Source organism: Arachis ipaensis, chromosome B8, assembly GCF_059453495.1.
Source record: "Arachis ipaensis isolate K30076 ecotype BB chromosome B8, ASM5945349v1, whole genome shotgun sequence".
Classification (NCBI taxonomy): domain Eukaryota; kingdom Viridiplantae; phylum Streptophyta; class Magnoliopsida; order Fabales; family Fabaceae; genus Arachis; species Arachis ipaensis.
Genome location: NC_142443.1, coordinates 48344772 through 48366230, shown reverse-complemented (window position 1 = coordinate 48366230; position 21459 = coordinate 48344772). Strand labels below are relative to the sequence as shown.

Below are 21459 nucleotides of genomic sequence, written 5' to 3'. Positions count from 1 at the left end.
ATTATTATTATTATTATTATTATTATTATTATTATTATTATTATTATTATTATTATTATTATTATTATTATTATTATTATTATTTCTGTGCCCTCTTCTTTGTCATATGAGCAGGAGCAAGAATAAGAGCATTCTTGTTGAAGCAAATCCAGAACCTGAAAGGACTCTGAAGAGAAAACTAAGAGAAGCTAAATTACAACAATACAGAGAGAACCTTTCAGAAATTTTCGAACAGGAAGAGGAGATGGCAGCCGAAAATAATAATAATGCAAGGAGAATGCTTGGTGATTTTACTGCACCTAATTCCAATTTACATGGAAGAAGCATCTCCATTCCTGCCATTGGAGCAAACAACTTTGAGCGGAAACCTCAGCTAGTTTCTCTGATGCAGCAGAACTGCAAGTTTCATGGACTTCCATCTGAAGATCCTTTTCAGTTCTTAACTGAATTCTTGTAGATCTGTGATACTGTTAAGACTAATGGAGTAGATCCTGAAGTCTACAGGCTCATGCTTTTCCCTTTTACTGTAAGAGACAGAGCTAGAGTGTGGTTGGACTCTCAACCCAAAGACAGCCTGAACTCTTGGGATAAGCTGGTCACGACTTTCTTAGCCAAGTTCTTTCCTCCTCAAAAGCTGAGCAAGCTTAGAGTGGATGTTCAAACCTTTAGACAGAAAGAAGGTGAATCCCTCTATGAAGCTTGGGAAAGATACAAGCAGCTGACCAAAAAGTGTCCTTCTGACATGCTTTCAGAATGGACCATCCTGGATATATTCTATGATGGTTTATCTGAGCTATCAAAGATGTCATTGGATACTTCTGCAGGTGGATCCATTCACCTAAAGAAAACGCCTGCAGAAGCTCAAGAACTCATTGACATGGTTGCTAATAACCAGTTCATGTACACTTCTGAGAGGAATCCTGTGAATAATGGGACACTTATGAAGAAGGGAGTTCTTGAAATTGGTACTCTGAATGCCATAATGGCTCAGAACAAAATATTGACTCAGCAAGTCAATATGATTTCTCAGAGTTTGAATGGAATGCAAGCTGCATCCAACAGTACTCAAGAGGCATCTTCTGAAGAAGAAGCTTATGATCCTGAGAACCCTGCAATAGCAGAGGTGAATTACTTAGGTGGACCTTATGGAAACACCTATAATCCATCATGGAGAAATCATCTAAATCTCTCATGGAAGGATCAACAAAAGTCTCAACAAGGCTTTAATAATGGTGGAAGATACAAGTTTAATAATAGTAAACCTTTTCCATCATTCACTCAGCAACTGACAGAGAACTCTGAACAAAATACTTCTAATCTAGCAAACTTAGTCTCTGATCTATCTAAGGCCACTGTGAGTTTCATGAATGAAACAAGATCCTCCATTAGAAATTTGGACGCACAAGTGGGCCAGCTGAGTAAAAGGATCACTGAAATTCCTCCTAGTACTCTCCCAAGTAATACAGAAGAAAATCCAAAAGGAGAGTGCAAGGCCATTGAATTGATCACCATGGCCAAACCTGTAAAGGAAGGAGAGGACGTGAATCCCAGTGAGGAAGACCTCCTGGGACGTCCAGTGATCAATAAGGAGCTTCCCTTTGAGGAACCAAAGGAATCTGAGACTCATCTAGAGACCATAGAGATTCCATAAAACCTCCTTATGCCATTCATGAGCTCTGATGAGTATTCCTCTTCTGAAGAGAATGAGAATGTCACTGAGGAGCAAGTCACCAAGTACCTTGGTGCAATCATGAAGCTGAATGCCAAATTATTTGGCATTGAGACTTGGGAAGATGAACATCCCTTGTTCACCAATGAACTAAGTGATCTGGATCAACTGACATTGCCTCCGAAGAAACAGGATCCTGGAAAGTTCTTAATACCTTGTACCATAGGCACCATGATCTTTAAGGCTCTATGTGACCTTGGTTCAGGAATAAACCTCATGCCCCTCTCTGTAATAGAGAAACTGGGAATCTTTGGGGTGCAAGCCACTAAAATCTCATTAGAGATGGCAGACAATTTAAGAAAATAGGCTTATGGACAAGTAGAGGACGTGTTAGTAAAGGTTGAAGGCCTTTACATCCCTGCTGATTTTATAGTCCTAGATACTGGGAAGGATGAGGATGAATTCATCATCCTTGGAAGACCCTTCCTAGCCACAGCAAGAGCTGTGATTGATGTGGACAGAGGAGAATTGATCCTTCAAATAAATGAGGACAACCTTGTGTTTACAACTCAAGGATCTCTCTCTGAATCCATGGAGAGGAAGCATAATGAGCTTCTCTCAAAGCAAAGTCAAACAAAGCCCCCATAGTCAAACTCTAAGTTTGGTGTTGGGAGGCCACAACCAAACTCTAAGTTTGGTGTCAAACCCTCATATCCAAACTCTAAGTTTGGTGTTGGGAGGTCTCAACAAAGCTCTGAACACCTGTGAGGCTCCATAAGAGGCCACTGTCAAGCTATTGACATTAAAGAAGCGCTTGTTGGGAGGCAACCCAATGTTTATTTATCTAATTTTCATTGTTTTTCATGTTTTATTAGGTTCATGATCATGTGGAGTCACAAAATAAATATAAAAATTAAAAACGGAATCAAAAACAGCAGAAAAAAAATCACACCCTGGAGGAAGACCTTACTGGCGTTTAAACGCCAGTAAGAAGCATGTTTTGGGCGTTCAACGCCAGAACAGAGCATGGTTCTGGCACTGAACGCCAGAAATGGGCAGCATCTGGGCGTTTAAATGCCAGAAATGCACCCTGAAGAAGAGCTGGCGCTGAACGCCCAGAACAAGCATGGTTCTAGAGTTCAACGCCAGAAATGGGCAATAAATGGGTGTTCAACGCCCAGAACAAGCACCAATCTGGCGCTGAACGCCCAGAGTTGTGTGCAAGGGCATTTTGCAGGCCTAATTGGGTGCAAGGTTGTAAATCCTTGAACACCTCAGGATCTGTGGACCCCATAGGATCACCTCAGGATCTGTGGACCCCACAGGATCCCCACCTACCTCCACTTACTTCTTCTCACCCCTCTTTCACACAATCCCATAAATACTCTTCCCCAAAACCCTTCACCAATCACCTCAATCTCTCTTCCCCATCACCTCTTCACCACTCACATCCATCCACTCTTCCCCATAAACCTACCTCATAAACTCCACCTACCTTCAAAATTCAAAATTAATTTCCCACCCAAACCCACCCTAAATGGCCGAACTTACCCCCCTCCCTTCCCTATATATACCCCTCCATTCTTCCTCATTTTCTCACAATACAGCCCTCCTTTCTCTTCTTGGCCGAAACACACCTCCCCCATCCTCTCCATATTTTCTTCTTCTTCTTCATCTATTCTTTCTTCTCTTGCTCGAGGGCGAGCAAAATTCTAAGTTTGGTGTGGTAAAAGCATAAGCTTTTTGTTTTTCCATTGATGGCACCTAAGACCGGAGAATCCTCTAGAAAAGGGAAAGGGAAGACAAAAGCTTCCACCTCCGAGTCATGGGAGATGGAAAGATTCATCTCCAAAGCCCATCAAGAGAAATGAGTATCCGGAGATCCGACATGAAATCCAAAGAAGATGTTGGGAAGTTCTAACAAACCCCATCCAACAAGTCGGCATCCTAATGGTTCAAGAGTTCTATGCCAATGCATGGATCACTAGGAACCATGATCAAAGTAAGAACCCGAATCCAAAGAATTATGTTACAATGGTTCGGGGGAAATACTTAGATTTTAGTCCGGAGAATGTGAGGCTGGCGTTTAACTTGCCTATGATGCAAGGAGATGAGCGCCCCTACACTAGAAGGGTCAACTTTAATCAAAGGTTGGACCAAGTCCTCATGGACATATGTGTGGAAGGAGCTCAATGGAAGATTGACTCCAAAGGCAAGCCGGTTCAACTAAGAAGACTGGACCTCAAGCCTGTGGCTAGAGGATGGTTGGAGTTCATCCAACGCTCCATCATCCCCACTAGCAACCGATCTAAAGTTACTGTGGATCGGGCCATCATGATCCATAGCATCATGATTGGAGAGGAAGTAGAATTTCATGAAGTCATCTCCCTTGAACTCTACAAAATAGCCGAAAAGCCCTCCCCTGGGGCAAGGCTAGCTTTTCCCCATCTTATTTGCCATCTATGTTACTCAGCTGGAGCTTTCATAGAAGGAGACATTCACATTGAGGAAGAGAAGCCCATCACTAAGAAAAAGATGGAGCAAGTAAGAGAGCCCATTCATGGAGCTCAAGAGGCGCAGGAAGCTCATCACCATGAGATCCCGGAGATGCCTCAAATGAATTTTTCTCCTCAAAACTATTGGGAGCAAATCAACACCTCCCTAGGAGAATTAAGTTCCAACATGGGACAACTAAGGGTGGAACATCAAGAGCACTCCATCATCCTTCATGAAATCAGAGAAGATCAAAAAGCAATGAGGGAGGAGCAACAAAGACAAGGAAGAGACATAGAAGAGCTCAAGGACATCATTGGTTCCTCAAGAAGAAAACGCCACCATCACTAAGGTGGACTCATTCCTTGTTCTCACTTTCTGTTTTTCATTTTCTCTATGTTAAGTGCTTATCTATGTTTGTGTCTTCATTACATGATCATTAGTAGTTAGTAACTTTGTCTTAAAGTTATGAATGTCCTATGAATCCATCACCTCTCTTAAAATGAAAAATGTTTTAATTCAAAAGAACAAGAAGTACATGAGTTTCGAATTTATCCTTGAACTTAGTTTAATTATATTGATGTGGTGACAATGCTTCTTGTTTTCTGAATGAATGCTTGAACAGTGCATATGTCTTTTGAAGTTGTTGTTTAAGAATGTTAAATATGTTGGCTCTTGAAATAATGATGATAAGGAGACATGTTATTTGATAATCTGAAAAATCATAAAAATGATTCTTGAAGCAAGAAAAAGCAGCAAAGAACAAAGCTTGCAGAAAAAAAAATTTAGAAAGAAAAAGAAAAAACAAGCAGAAAAAGCCAAAAGCTCTTAAAACCAAGAGGCAAGAGCAAAAAGCCAATAACCCTTAAAACCAAAAGGCAAGGATAAATAAAGAGGATCCCAAGGCTTTGAGCATCAGTGGATAGGAGGGCCTAAAGGAATAAAATCCTGGCCTAAGCGGCTAAACCAAGCTGTCCCTAACCATGTGCTTGTGGCGTGAAGGTGTCAAGTGAAAACTTGAGACTGAGCGGTTAAAGTCGAGGTCCAAAGCAAAAAAAGAGTGTGCTTAAGAACCCTGGACACCTCTAATTGGGGACTTTAGCAAAGTTAAGTCACAATCTGAAAAGGTTCACCCAATTATGTGTCTGTGGCATTTATGTATCCGGTGGTAATACTGGAAAACAAAGTGCTTAGGGCCACGGCCAAGACTCATAAAATAGCTGTGTTCAAGAATCATCATACTGAACTAGGAGAATCAATAACACTATCTGAACTCTGAGTTCCTATAGAAGCCAATCATTCTGAACTTCAATGGATAAAGTGAGATGCCAAAACTATTCAAGAGGCAAAAAGCTACAAGTCCCGCTCATCTGATTAGAGCTATGTTTCATTGATAGTTTGGAATTTATAGTATATTCTCTTCTTTTTATCCTATTTGATTTTTAGTTGCTTGGGGACAAGCAACAATTTAAGTTTGGTGTTGTGATGAGCGGATAATTTATACGCTTTTTGGCATTGTTTTTAGTATATTTTTAGTAGAATCTAGTTACTTTTAGGGATGTTTTCATTAGTTTTTATGTTAAATTCACATTTCTAGACTTTACTATGAGTTTGTGTGTTTTTCTGTGATTTCAGGTATTTTCTGGCTGAAATTGAGGGACTTGAGCAAAAATCAGATTCAGAGGTTGAAGAAGGACTGCTGATGCTGTTGGATTCTGACCTCCCTGCACTCAAAATGGATTTTCTGGAGCTACAGAACTCAAAATCGCGCACTTCCAATTGCTTTGGAAAGTAGACATCCAGGGCTTTCCAGAAATATATAATAGTCCATACTTTGCCCAAGTTTAGACGATGCAAACTGGCATTCAACGCCAGCTCTCTGCCCAATTCTGGCGTCCAGCGCCAGAAACAAGTTGCAAAGTGGAGTTCAACGCCCAAACTGGCACAAAAGCTGGCGTTCAACTCCAAGAATGACCTCTCCACGTGTAGACTTCAAGCTCAGCCCAAGCACACACCAAGTGGGCCCCGGAAGTGGATTTATGCATCAATTACTTACTTCTGTAAACCCTAGTAGCTAGTTTATTATAAATAGGACTTTTTACTATTGTATTAGACATCTTTGGAATCATCTTTTGAATATCTTTTGATCATTTTTAGATCTCTAGACCTCCATGGGAGGCTGGCCACTCGGCCATGCTTACCCTATATTCACTTATGTATTTTCAACGGTAGAGTTTCTGCACTCCATACATTAAGGTGTGGAGCTCTGCTGTTCCTCATGAATTAATGCAAAGTACTACTGTTTTCTATTCAATTTGACTTATTCCGCTTCTAAGATATTCATTCGCACTTCAACATGAATGTGATGAAGGTGAAAATCATCATCATTCCCTATGAACGCGTGCGTGACAACCACTTCCGTTCTACCTTAGATTGAATGAGTATCTCTTAGATCTCTTAATCAGAATCTTCGTGGTGTAAGCTAGATTGATGGCGGCATTCATGAGAATCTGGAAAGTCTAAACCTTGTCTGTGGTATTCCGAGTAGGATTCAGGGATTGAATGACTGTGACGAGCTTCAAACTCGCGAGTGCTGGGCGTAGTGACAGACGCAAAAGGAGGGTGAATCCTATTCTAGTATGATCGAGAACCTCAGATGATTAGCCGTGCTTAGACAGAGCATTTGGACCATTTTCACAAGAGGATGGGATGTAGCCATTGACAACGGTGATGCCCTTACATAAAGCCAGCCATGGAAAGGAGTAGGATTGATTGGATGAAGGCAGCAGGAAAGCAGAGGTTCAGAGGAACGAAAGCATCTCTATACGCTTATCTGAAATTCTTACCAATGATTTACATAAGTATTTCTATCCTTCTTTTATTATTTAATTTCGAAAAATCCATAATAATAAACAAAAGTGCTAGGTGGGAGACACCCCACCATGGTAAACTCTTTTCATTTTTCTCTTTTGTAAATATTGGTAGAATAGGTTTGATTTCATGTTTTGTTTTGTTTGTTAAGTTTATTTGGTAGTATAATATGTTAAATAAGGTTTTATGGTGTTTGAGTAGCTGTTTGGAGGTTTGGAATGCTTGGATTGGTGCAAGAACACGGAAAAAAATTTTTGAAAAACAGAGAGTTATGCCCAGTTTGTGCCCATCCTGTGCCTGCAACCCACGCGTGCACGCACCTGGCGCGTACGCGTCCTTTAGCCAAACTGTGCATCGGCATGGAAGCGTGCATGACGCGTCCGCGCCGGTAAAAAGAAATTTTTACCCTTTTCTTCCATTTTCTTTTATTACATTTGCTTATTTTCATTTATTGCATTTTAATTTTGTTTTTATAGCTTGTTCTTATCCTCTTTTCTAGGTTTCTTATTTTAATAATGGTGTTGAATTCTCTTACTCAATTGTTGAGAATTTCTTGGTTAATCTTGGTGCTTCTAGACTTGTTTGATATTGATGGGTAATGAAATATTTAATTCAATGCTTAACCTTTGATGATCCTTATATTCTTTGTGCATTGATATGAGCTTACATGTCTTTCATGACCCACTCTTTCTAATTGAACTTGATGCTTTTGAGTGCTCTTCATGCCTTGACTTTACTCTTGCATCAAGTATTAATTGATATGCCCTTTGCCTATATTGCTTCCTCACTCACATGCGTAGCTAACATGTAGTGAGAACCCTACTCTTAATTGGCATTAGCCCCCGCCTATGTTCTACTGCTTTCATATCTTTGTTGTAGGCTTAATTTTCTTTCTTTTTCTCTCCTTTGAGGTTGGCCACCAAGAAGGAAAGAAAAGGAAAAGCTTCTAAATAGGGCAACAAACAAGTCCTTCCGCACAACCTTTTAGAGGAACTCATCAATTGTAGCAACCCATCCACCTTGCTCTTCTTTGCATGCACCGAGGACGGTGCAAATTTCTAAGTGTGGGGAGGTCGTCCGACCGACCTCTATGGGTAACAACTTCCTTTTTCAACACCAAATTCTTAATTTTTGTCCTTGTTAGTTAGTTGTTGCATTGCATGATAGGTTGCATGCTAGTTAGAAATTGTACATATTTTACCACTTCTTTTTATGTTAGGACTACTTGGTTAGGGTGATGATTTCTTTTCCAAGAAACTGTTTTTAGGGAACGCTACTGATGAGCGGATAATTTATACGCTTTTTGACATTGTTTTTAGTATGTTTTTAGTAGGATCTAGTTACTTTTAGGGATGTTTTCATTAGTTTTTATGTTAAATTCACATTTCTAGACTTTACTATGAGTTTGTGTATTTTTCTGTGATTTCAGGTATTTTCTGGCTGAAATTGAGGGACTTGAGCAGAAATCAGATTCAGAGGTTGAAGAAGGACTGCTGATGCTGTTGGATTCTGACCTCCCTGCACTCAAAGTGGATTTTCTGGAGCTACAGACCTCAAAATGGCGCGCTTTCAATTGCGTTGGAAAGTAGACATCCAGGGCTTTCCAGAAATATATAATAGTTCATACTTTGGCCAAGAATAGACGATGTAAACAGGCATTCCACGCCAGCTTTCTGCCCAAATCTGGCGTCCAGCGCCAGAAAAGGAGCCAAAACCAGAGTTGAACGCCCAAACTGGCACAAATACTGGCGTTCAACTCCAAGAAGGACCTCTACATGTGCAACACTTAAGCTCAGCCCAAGCACACACCAAGTGGGCCCCGGAAGTGGATTTATGCATCAATTACTTACTTCTGTAAACCCTAGTAGCTAGTTTATTATAAATAGGACCTTTTACTATTGTATTAGGTATCTTTGGTCTCAGTTTTAATCCATTGTTCATCTTAGGAGACTATTGATCACGTTTTAGGGGGCTGGCCATTTTGGCCATGCCTGGACCTTCACTTATGTATTTTTAACGGTAGAGTTTCTACACTCCATAGATTAAGGTGTGGAGCTCTGCTGTTCCTCAAAGATTAATGCAAAGTACTACTGTTTTCTATTCAATTCATCTTATTTCGCTTCTAAGATATCCATTCGCACCCAAGAACGTGATGAAGGTGATGATTATGTGTGACGCTCATCACCATTCTCCCCTATGAACTCGTGCTTGACAAACACTTCCGTTCTACATGAAATAAGCTAGAATGAATATCTCTTAGATCTCTTAATCAGAATCTTCGTGGCGCAAGCTAGAATGATGGCGGCATTCAAGAGAATCCGAAAACTCTAAACCTTGTCTGTGGTATTCCGAGTAGGATTCAATGATTGAATGACTGTGACGAGCTTCAAACTCGCGAGTGCTGGGCGTTAGTGACAGACGCAAAAGGAGGGTGAATCCTATTCCAGCATGATCGAGAACCGACAGATGATTAGCCGTGCTGTGACAGAGCATGTGAGCATATTTTTCACTGAGAGGAGGGGATGTAGCCACTGACAACGGTGATGCCCTTGCATAAAGCCAGCCATGGAAAGGAGTAAGACTGATTGGATGAAAATAGCAGGAAAGCAGAGGTTCAGAGGAACGAAAAGCATCTCCATTCGCTTATCTGAAATTCCTACCAATGATTTACATAAGTACCTCTATCCCTATTCTATTAATTATTATTCGAAAACACCATTATCAATTTATATCTGCCTGACTGAGATTTGCAAGGTGACCATAGCTTGCTTCATACCAACAATCTCCGTGGGATTCGACCCTTACTCACGTAAGGTATTACTTGGACGACCCAGTACACTTGCTGGTTAGTTGTATCGAAGTTGTGAACCATGGTATTGGCACCATGTTCTTGGCGCCATTGCCAGGGAAAGAAAGAGCCATGAATTTTACATAATCAAAGTGTAATCACGATTGCGTGTACCAAGTTGCTCACGTTGCCAGGGATTGTTTGAGCCTGGACATCACAATTTCGTGCACCAAGTTTTTGGCGCCGTTGCCGGGGATTGTTCGAGTTTGGACAACTGACGGTTCATCCTGTTGCTCAGATTAGGTAATTTTCTTTTTGTTTTCTTTTCAAAAATTTTGCAAAAATTTTTCAAAAATTTCTCATCTGTTTTCGAAAAAAAAAAATATATATATATATATATAAATGTTTTCAAAAAAAAAATTTATTCAAAATTTTTAAGAATGAATTCTAGTGTTTCATGAAGCATGTGAAGCCTGGCTGGCTGCAAAGCCATGTCTAAATTCTTTTGGACTGAGGCTTCCAACCATCACTTTTATACGACTGTAGGGTATGTCAGGCATGTCATGTCTGAATTACATGCTGAAGCTTGGCTGGCCATTGGCCATGTCTAGTGTTTTGGACCGGAGCTTTCATTGAAAGCTTGGCTGGCTAGTGAGCCATGTCTAATTCCTAGACTGAAGCTTTAGACTAACATGGCAAGATTCCTGGAATTCATCTTAAAAATTTTGGAATCCTTATTTTTCTTTTTCATATAATTTTCGAAAAAATCCAAAAAAATTAGAAAATCATAAAAATCAAAAACATTTTTTGTGTTTCTTGTTTGAGTCTTGAGTCATGTTATAAGTTTGGTGTCACTTGCATATGCATCTTGCATTTTTCGAAAATTTCATGCATTCATAGTGTTCTTCATGATCTTTAAGTGTTCTTGGTAAGTCTTCTTGTTTGATCTTGATGATTTTTTGTTTTGTGTCTTTTATTGTTTTTCATATGCATTCTTGAATTCTTAGTGTCTAAGCATTAAAGAATTCTAAGTTTGGTGTCTTGCATGTTTTCTTTGCATTAAAAATTTTTCAAAATTGTGTCTATGATGTTCATCTTGACATTCATAGTGTTCTTGGTTTTCATCTTGACATTCATAGCATTCTTGCATGCATTCATTGTTTTGATCTAAAAATCTCATGCATTGCATAATTTTCATGTTTTGTAAAAAAAATTCAAAAATCAAAAAAATATCTTTCCCTTTTTCTCCCATCAAATTCAAAAATTTGAGTTGACTTTTTCAAAAATTTTTAAAATCAAGTTGTTTTTCATGAGTCAAATCAAATTTTCAATTTGAAAATCTTATCTCTTTCAAAATCTTTCTCAAAAATCAAATCTTTTTCAAATTTCTTAGTTATTTTCGAAAATTCCAAAAATATTTTTCAAAACTCTTTTTCTTAAATTTACATCATATTTTCGAAAATAACATCACCAATTAATGTGGTGATTCAAAAATTTCAAGTTTGTTACTTACTTGTTAAGAAAGATTCAAACTTTGAGTTCTAGAATCATATCTTGTGATTTTTTATGAATCAAGCCATTAATTGTGATTTTAAAAATCAAATCTTTTTCAAAATTAATTTATATCATGACTTTTTCAAAAATATCTTCTCATCTTATCTTTTTCAAAATATCTTTTCTAACTTCCTAACTTCTTATCTTTTCAAAATTTGTTTCAACTAACTAACTAACTTTTTGTTTGTTTCTTAACTTTTTCAAAACTACCTAACTAACTCTCTCTCTCTAATTTTCGAAATTATCTTCCCTCTTTTTCAAAAATTTCTTTTTAATTAACTAATTATTCTTATTTTTATTTTTGATTTTAAAAAAAAATTCGAAAAATACTAACACTTTTCAAAAACCATTTTCGAAAATCACTAACTCTTTTTCAAAAATATTTTTCGAAAATTCTCCCTCTCCCATCTTATTCTATTTATTCATTCATTTACTAACATCTCATCTCACATCTCAACCATCCTCACAGTTGTGTTTCTTCCATTATAATACATTCTTTGTCTACCCCTCTTCTTCTACTCACACAGGGATCCCTATACTGTGGTATAAAGGATCCATATTATTATTATTATTTTTTCTGTGCCCTCTTCTTTGTCATATGAGCAGGAGCAAGGACAAGAATATTCTTGTTGAAGCAGATCCAGAACCTGAAAGGACTCTGAAGAGAAAATTAAGAGAAGCTAAATTACAACAATCCAGAAATAACCTTTCAGAAAATTTTGAACAGAAAGAGGAGATGGCAGCCGAAAATAATAATAATGTAAGGAAGATGCTTGGTGACTTTACTGCACCTAATTCCAATTTACATGGAAGAAGCATCTCCATTCCTGCCATTGGAGCAAACAACTTTGAGCTGAAACCTCAATTAGTTTCTCTGATGCAGCAGAACTGCAAGTTTCATGGACTTCCATCTGAAGATCCTTTTCAGTTCTTAACTGAATTCTTGCAGATATGTGATACTGTTAAGACTAATGGAGTAGATCCTGAAGTCTACAGGCTCATGCTTTTCCCTTTTGCTGTAAGAGACAGAGCTAGATTATGGTTGGATTCTCAACCCAAAGACAGCCTGAACTCTTGGGATAAGCTGGTCACGGCTTTCTTAGCCAAGTACTTTCCTCCTTAAAAGCTGAGCAAGCTTAGAGCTGATGTTCAAACCTTCAGACAGAAAGAAGGTGAATCCCTCTATGAAGCTTGGGAAAGATACAAACAGTTGACCAAAAAGTGTCCTTCTGACATGCTTTCAGAATGGACCATCCTGGATATATTCTATGATGGTTTATCTGAGCTATCAAAGATGTCACTGGACACTTCTGCAGGTGGATCCATTCACCTAAAGAAAATGCCTGCAGAAGCTCAAGAACTCATTGACATGGTTGGTAATAACCAGTTCATGTACACTTCTGAAAGGAATCTTGTGAGTAATGGGGCGCCTATGAAGAAGGGAGTTCTTGAAGTTGATACTCTGAATGCCATATTGGCTCAGAATAAAATATTGACTCAGCAAGTCAATATGATCTCTCAGAGTCTGCATGGAATGCAAGCTGCATCCAACAGTACTCAAGAGGCTTCTTATGAAGAAGAAGCTTATGATCCTGAGAACCCTGCAATAGCAGAGGTGAATTACTTAGGTGAACCTTATGGAAACACCTATAACTCATCATGGAGAAATCATCCAAATTTCTCATGGAAGGATCAAAAGCCTCAACAAGGCTTTAATAATGGTGGAAGAAACAGTTTTAACAATAATAAACCCTTTCCATCATCCACTCAGCAACAGACAGAGAACTCTGAACAAAATACTTCTAATTTAGCAAACTTAGTCTCTGATCTATCTAAGGCCACTGTAAGTTTTATGAATGAAACAAGGTCTTCCATTAGAAATTTGGAAGCACAAGTGGGCCAGCTGAGTAAAAGGATCACTAAAATCCCTCCCAGTACTCTCCCAAGCAATACAGAAGAGAATCCAAAAGGAGAGTGCAAGGCCATTGACATAAGCAAAATGGCCGAACCTAATGAGGGAGAGGAGGACATGAATCCCAAGGAGGAAGACCTCCTGGGACGTCCAGTGACCAATAAGGAGCTTCCCTCTGAGGAACCAAAGGAATCTGAGGCTCATCTAGAGACCATAGAGATTCCATTGAACCTCCTTATGCCCTTCATGAGCTCTGATGAGTATTCCTCTTCTGAAGAGAATGAGGATGTTACTGAAGAGCAAACTGCCAAGTTTCTTGGTGCAATCATGAAGCTGAATGCCAAATTATTTGGCATTGATACTTGGGAAGTTGAACCTCCCTTGTTCATCAATGAACTAAGTGATCTGGATCAACTGACATTGCCTCAGAAGAGACAGGATCCTGGAAAGTTCATAATACCCTGTACCATAGGCACCATGATCTTTGAGGCTCTATGTGACTTTGGTTCAGGAATAAACCTCATGCCCCTCTCTGTAATAGAGAAACTGGGAATCTATGGGGTGCAAGCTGCTAAAATCTCATTAGAGATGGCAGACAGTTCAAGAAAACAGGCTTATGGACAAGTAGAGGACGTGTTAGTAAAGGTTGAAGGCCTTTACATCCCTGCTGATTTCATAGTCCTGGATACTGGAAAGGAAGAGGATGAATCCATCATCCTAGGAAGACCTTTCCTGGCTACAGCAAGAGCTGTGATTGATGTTGACAGAGGTGAAATAGTCCTTCAATGGAATGAGAACTCCCTTGTGTTTAAAACTCAAGGATCTCCCTCTGCAACCATGGAGAGGAAGCAGAAAAATCTTCTCTCAAAGCAGAGTCAACCCAAGCCCCCACAGTCAAACTCTAAGTTTGGTGTTGGAAAGTTTCAACAAAGCTCTGCACATCTGTGAGGCTCCATGAGAGCCCACTGTCAAGCTATTGACATTAAAGAAGCGCTTGTTGGGAGGCAACCTAATTTTTATTTATCTAACTATATTTTCCTTAGTTATATGTCTTTGTAGGTTCATGATCATGTGGAGTCACAAAATAAATATAAAAATTGAAAACGGAATCAAAAACAGCAGAAGAAAAATCACACCCTGGAGGAGCATCTGACTGGCGTTCAGCGCCAGAACAGAGCATGGTGCTGGTGCTAAATGCCCAAAATGGGCAGCTTCTGGGCGCTGAACGCCAGAACAGGCATGGTTCTGGCGTTCAACGCCAGAAATGGCACACAAATGGGCGTTAAACGCCCAAAATGGCCACCAACCTGGCGCTGAACGCCCAGAGTTGTGTGCAAAGGCATTTTTACATGCCTAATGGGTGCAGGGATGTAAATCCTTGAACACCTTAGGATCTGTGGACCCCACAGGATCCACTCAGGATCTGTGGACCCCACAAGATCCCCACCTACCTTCACTTACTTCTTCTCACCACTCTCTTTCACACAACCCCATAAACACTCTTCCCCAAAACCCTTCACCTATCACATCCACCCACTCTTCCCAATAAACCTACCTCATAAACTCCACCTACCTTCAAAAATTCAAAACCAATTTCCCACCCAAACCCACCCATATGGCCGAACCTTAACCCCCCTACCCTCCCTATATAAACACCTCCATTCTTCATCAAATTCACACAACACACCCCTCTACACCCTTCTTGGCCGAAAACACTTCCCACTCTCCCTCTCCTCCATTTCTTCTTCTTCTTCATCTTTTCTTTCTTTTATTGCTTGAGGGCGAGCAAAATTCTAAGTTTGGTGTGGTAAAAGCATAAGCTTTTTGTTTTTCCATTACCATTGATGGCACCTGAGACCGGAGAATCCTCTAGAAAGGGGAAAGGGAAGACAAAAGCTTCCACATCCGAGTCATGGGAGATGGAAAGGTTCATCTCCAAAGCCCATCAAGACCACTTCTATGATGTTGTGGCCAAGAAGAAGGTGATCCCTGAGGTCCCTTTCAAACTCAAAAGAAATGAGTATCCGGAGATCTGACATGAAATTCAAAGAAGAGGTTGGGAAGTTCTAACAAATCCCATCCAACAAGTCGGCATCCTAATGGTTCAAGAGTTCTATGCTAATGCATGGATCACCAAGAACCATGATCAAAGTAAGAACCCGGATCCAAAGAACTATGTTACAATGGTTCGGGGGAAATACTTAGATTTTAGTCCGGAGAATGTGAGGTTGGCGTTTAACTTGCCCATGATGCAAGGAGATGAACGCCCCTACACTAGAAGGGTCAACTTTAATCAAAGGTTGGACCAAGTCCTTATGGATATATGTGTAGAAGGAGCTCAATGGAAGATGGACTCCAAAGGCAAGCCGGTTCAACTAAGAAGATTGGACCTCAAGCCTATAGCTAGAGGATGGTTGGAGTTTATTCAATGCTCAATCATTCCCACTAGCAACCGATCTGAAGTTACTATAGACCGGGCCATAATGATCCATAGCATCATGATTGGAGAAGAGGTGGAAGTTCATGAGATTATACCTCAAGAACTCTACAAGGTAGCTGACAAGTCTTCCACTATGGCAAGGTTAGCCTTTCCTCACCTCATTTGCCACCTATGCAATTCAGCTGGCATTGACATAGAAGGAGATATCCTCATTAAAGAGGACAAGCCCATCACTAAAAAAAAGATGGAGCAAGCAAGAGAGCCCATTCATGGAGCTCAAGAGGCGTATGAAGCTCATCACCATGAGATCCCGGAAATGCCTCAAATGCACTTTCCTCCACAAAACTATTGGGAGCAAATCAACACCTCCCTAGGAGAATTGAGTTCCAATATGGGACAACTAAGGGTGGAACATCAAGAGCACTCCATCATGCTTCATGAAATAAGAGAAGATCAAAAAGCAATGAGGGAGGAGCAACAAAGACAAGGAAGAGACATAGAAGAGCTCAAGGACATCATTGGTTCCTCAAGAAGGAAACGCCACCATCACTAAGGTGGATTCATTCCTTGTTCTTATTTCTCTATTTTTCGTCTTCTATGTTATGTGCTTATCTATGTTTGTGTCTTCATTACATGATCATTAGTAGTAGTAACTATGTCTTAAAGTTATGAATATCCTATGAATCCATCACCTCTCTTAAATAAAAACTGTTTTAAATCAAAAGAACAAGAAGTACATGAGTTTCGAATTTATCCTTGAACTTAGCTTAATTATATTGATGTGGTGACAATGCTTCTTGTTTTCTGAATGTATGCTTGAACAGTGCATATGTCTTTTGAAGTTGTTGTTTAAGAATGTTAAATATGTTGGCTCTTGAAAGAATGATGACTAGAAGACATGTTATTTGATAATCTGAAAAATCATAAAAATGATTCTTGAAGCAAGAAAAAGCAGCAAAGAACAAAGCTTGCAGAAAAAAAAATAGGCGAAAAAAAAAAGAGAAAAAGCAAGCAGAAAAAGCCAAAGCTCTTAAAACCAAGAGGCAAGAGAAAAAAGCCAATAACCCTTAAAACCAAAAGGCAAGGGCAAATAAAAAGGATCTCAAGGCTTTGAGCATCAATGGATAGAAGGGCCTAAAGGAATAAAATCCTGGCCTAAGCGGCTAAACCAAGCTGTCCCTAACCATGTGCTTGTGGCGTGTAGGTGTCAAGTGAAAACTTGAGACTGAGCGGTTAAAGTCAAGGTCCAAAGTAAAAAAAGAGTGTGCTTAAGAACCCTGGACACCTTTAATTGGGGACTTTAGCAAAGCTGAGTCACAATCTGAAAAGGTTCACCCAATTATGTGTCTGTGGCATTTATGTATCCGGTAGTAATACTGGAAAACAAAGTGCTTAGGGCCACGGCCAAGACTCATAAAATAGCTGTGTTCAAGAATCATCATACTGAACTAGGAGAATCAATAACACTATCTGAAATCTGAGTTCCTATAGATGCCAATCATTCTGAACCTCAATGGATGAAGTGAGATGCCAAAACTATTCAAAAGGCAAAAAGCTATAAGTCCCGCTCATATGATTGGAGCTATGTTTCATTGATAGTTTGGAATTTATAGTATATTCTCTTCTTTTTATCCTATTTGATTTTTAGTTGCTTGGGGACAAGCAACAATTTAAGTTTGGTGTTGTGATGAGCGGATAATTTATACGCTTTTTGACATTGTTTTTAGTATGTTTTTAGTAGGATCTAGTTACTTTTACGGATGTTTTCATTAGTTTTTATGTTAAATTCACATTTCTGGACTTTACTATGAGTTTGTGTGTTTTTCTGTGATTTCAGGTATTTTCTGGCTGAAATTGAGGGACTTGAGCAGAAATCAGATTCAGAGGTTGAAGAAGGACAGCTGATGCTGTTGGATTCTGACCTCCCTGCACTCAAAGTGGATTTTCTGGAGCTACAGAACTCGAAATGGCGCGCTTCCAATTGTGTTGGAAAGTAGACATCCAGAGCTATCCAGCAATATATAATAGTCCATACTTTGGCCAAGAATAGAAGACGTAAACTGGCGTTCAACGCCAGCTTTCTGCCCAAATCTGGCGTCCAGCGCCAGAAAAGGAGCCAAAACCAGAGTTGAACGCCCAAACTGGCACAAATACTGGCGTTCAACTCCAAGAAGGACCTCTACACGTGCAACACTTAAGCTCAGCCTAAGCACACACCAAGTGGGCCCCGGAAGTGGATTTATGCATCAATTACTTACTTCTGTAAACCCTAGTAGCTAGTTTATTTTAAATAGGACCTTTTACTATTGTATTAGGTATCTTTGGTCTCAGTTTTAATCCATTGTTCATCTTAGGAGACTATTGATCACGTTTTAGGGGGCTGGCTATTTTGGCCATGCCTGGACCTTCACTTATGTATTTTTAACAGTAGAGTTTCTACACTCCATAGATTAAGGTGTGGAGCTCTGCTGTTCCTCAAAGATTAATGCAAAGTACTACTGTTTTCTATTCAATTCATCTTATTTCGCTTCTAAGATATCCATTCGCACCCAAGAACGTGATGAAGGTGATGATTATGTGTGACGCTCATCACCATTCTCCCCTATGAACACGTGCCTGACAAACACTTCCGTTCTACATGAAATAAGCTAGAATGAATATCTCTTAGATCTCTTAATCAGAATCTTCGTGGCGCAAGCTAGAATGATGGCGGCATTCAAGAGAATCCGGAAACTCTAAACCTTGTCTGTGGTATTCCGAGTAGGATTCAATGATTGAATGACTGTGACGAGCTTCAAACTCGCGAGTGCTGGGCGTTAGTGACAGACGCAAAAGGAGGGTGAATCCTATTCCAGCATGATCGAGAACCGACAGATGATTAGCCGTGCTGTGACAGAGCATGTGAGCATATTTTTCACTGAGAGGAGGGGATGTAGCCACTGACAACGGTGATGCCCTTGCATAAAGCCAGCCATGGAAAGGAGTAAGACTGATTGGATGAAAATAGCAGGAAAGCAGAGGTTCAGAGGAACGAAAAGCATCTCCATTCGCTTATCTGAAATTCCTACCAATGATTTACATAAGTACCTCTATCCCTATTCTATTAATTATTATTCGAAAACACCATTATCAATTTATATCTGCCTGACTGAGATTTGCAAGGTGACCATAGCTTGCTTCATACCAACAATCTCCGTGGGATTCGACCCTTACTCACGTAAGGTATTACTTGGACGACCCAGTGCACTTGCTGGTTAGTTGTATCGAAGTTGTGAACCATGGTATTGGCACCATGTTCTTGGCGCCATTGCCAGGGAAAGAAAGAGCCATGAATTTTACATAATCAAAGTGTAATCACGATTGCGCGTACCAAGTTGCTCACGTTGCCAGGGATTGTTTGAGCCTGGACATCACAATTTCGTGCACCAGCTACCAATTTGAAAAAAAAAAATTTTGTGTTGAACTTGCTTGAAGAATGTATTTTGGAACATGTTTTTTGAGCTAAGAACACAAGCATGTGAGTTTTGAGCCCAATCGTGTGGTTACATCTTATAACCACTTATTTTCATTCTAATGTGCATTGTTCTCTTTCTATGATTGTGATCTTTGATTTGTTTGATTCTATATGTCCATTATTCCATGTATACATGCATTTATATGATTGAGGCCATCATTTCATTTAGCTCACTTACCTAAATAGCCTACCTTTCATCAACCATTGTTAGCCAATTTTGAGCCTATTTAATCCCTTTTGTTCTTAATTTTAGCACATCACTACCCCTAAGTGAAAAATAATAAATGTCCTTAATTTGGATCTTTGATTAGCTTAGGCTAGTGAGGGTGTGTATCATTTGGGTATTGGAAACTTGGGACATTAGTTGAGAGAAAAAAAATGTGTTTTTGTATTTTGTTGAAGATTTTTGAGAATTGGGTACATACTTATGCATTAAATATGTAAAAGCATATGCATTGATACGTTTGTATATACTTTAGAAAAAAAATAAAAATATAAAGAAAAAAATATATCAAAAAGAAAAAAAATATAAAAAAATAAATAAAAACGGGACAAAAATGCCCCAACGTAAAGTTCAATAAAAATCAATGCATATGGAATATGAATTAAAGAGAATGCATGAGTATGTGAAAAAGTGGGAATCATGGGTAGCTAGGTTATGTATTAGAGTTGTATAGGTTGTTATATAGGTTAGGTGAGAGCTTAGTTTAATCAAAGATACAAATTTCAAGCTCACTTGACCATATGCTTCCTTACCTTTACCCTAACCCCATTACAACCTATGAATAAGTCCTCATGATAAATGTATGCATGCATTGAATAATTGTTGATTGTTAGATAAAAAACAAATCATAAAAAGCATGATTAGAAGAGAATTGAGTGATCGACCCTATACACTAGAGCGACTAGAGCGGATACACTTCCGGTGAGGGTTTGATGCTCAATTCCTTGTTCCCAGCTTTCATGAGCTTTCTTCTTGCAAGTCTATTTGAACTTAATTTTGATATTTGAATTGGTAGAGTTTATGAGTCGTCATATGACCTTTGCCCTACTTGCTTATATATGTTCTTGGAGATTGATTTACTTTTAACCAAGTAGGTAGAATCATATTGCATTTAGTTGCATGGATGTAGATAGGTTTATATAGTTTATTTGCATTGAATAAATGTTCATACCCCTTTCTTGTCCTTCTTTATTCTTAGCATGAGGACATGCTTGGTTTAAGTGTGGGAAGATTTGATAAACCCCAATTTGTGGTTTATCTTGTGCTTATTTTGGGAGATTTTATCACCTTTTCCCACATTTATTCAATGAAATAGCATGGTTTTGCAATTCTCCCTTGATTTGTGCTTAAATGTGAAAACATGCTTTTTAGGCCTTAAAATAGCTAAATTTAATTCACTTTAATTCCATTCGATACCTTGATGTATTTGTTGAGTGATTTCAGATTCATAGGGCAAGTATTGGATGGAAGAAGTGAGGAGAAAAGCATGCAAAGTGGGAGAACTCATGAAGAAATGAAGGAACCGTAAAGCTGTCAAGTCCGACCTCTTTGCACTCAATCGACCATAACTTGAGCTACAGAGGTCCAAATGAGATGCTTTCAGTTGCGTTGGAAAGCTAACATCCGAAACTTCGAAATGATATAAAATTTGCCATATGTTTTCTGACGCATAGGGGCGCGCACGTGCCATATACGCGAGCGCGCCGATTCTGCCGTGGGTCCACTTTAATGAAATCGCCCCCAGCGATTTTGCAGTTCATTTTGGGCCCAATCCAATCCATTTATGATGTTATTTCATGAAGAATTCAAGCTTGGGTAAGGGGGGAGCAATTTTTTGGTAATATAGCATCATGTAGGTTAGTTTCTAGAGAGAGAAGCTCCCTCTTCTCTCTAGAATTAGGTTACGTTAATCTTTCTTAGATTTAGGTTCAATTACATGTTTTCATCTTGTTTCTTTTATGAATTCTTGCTTCTACTCTTTCATTCTCATGATTTGTAGTGTTAATTTCCCTTTTTGCTCTCTTTTATGTTCATGAATGTTCATGTTGAATTTGATTTTCTTTTAATGAAATTTATGTTTGATGTTTCTTTTATTGATGATTTGAGTTACGATCTTGTTTTCTTGCAATTTGTAGTTAGTAGATTTTACTATTCTTGCACATTTTACTATGCTTTCCATTTGTACCCACCAAGTGTTTGACAAAATACTTGGTT

The 21459-nt window shown here is 39.1% G+C and overlaps 2 non-coding genes across 2 annotated transcripts; both read right to left on the bottom strand.

The window, feature by feature from the left end:
• Nucleotides 1–640: 640 nt before the first annotated feature.
• Nucleotides 641–748, bottom strand: LOC148547987 (small nucleolar RNA R71). The gene has a single exon (XR_015897780.1). It is a non-coding gene; the product is annotated as a small nucleolar RNA R71 (small nucleolar RNA).
• An 11759-nt stretch (nt 749–12507) lies between these two features.
• LOC148547986 (small nucleolar RNA R71) lies at nt 12508–12615 on the bottom strand. The gene has a single exon (XR_015897416.1). It is a non-coding gene; the product is annotated as a small nucleolar RNA R71 (small nucleolar RNA).
• Between the last annotated feature and the right edge of the window lie 8844 nt (nt 12616–21459).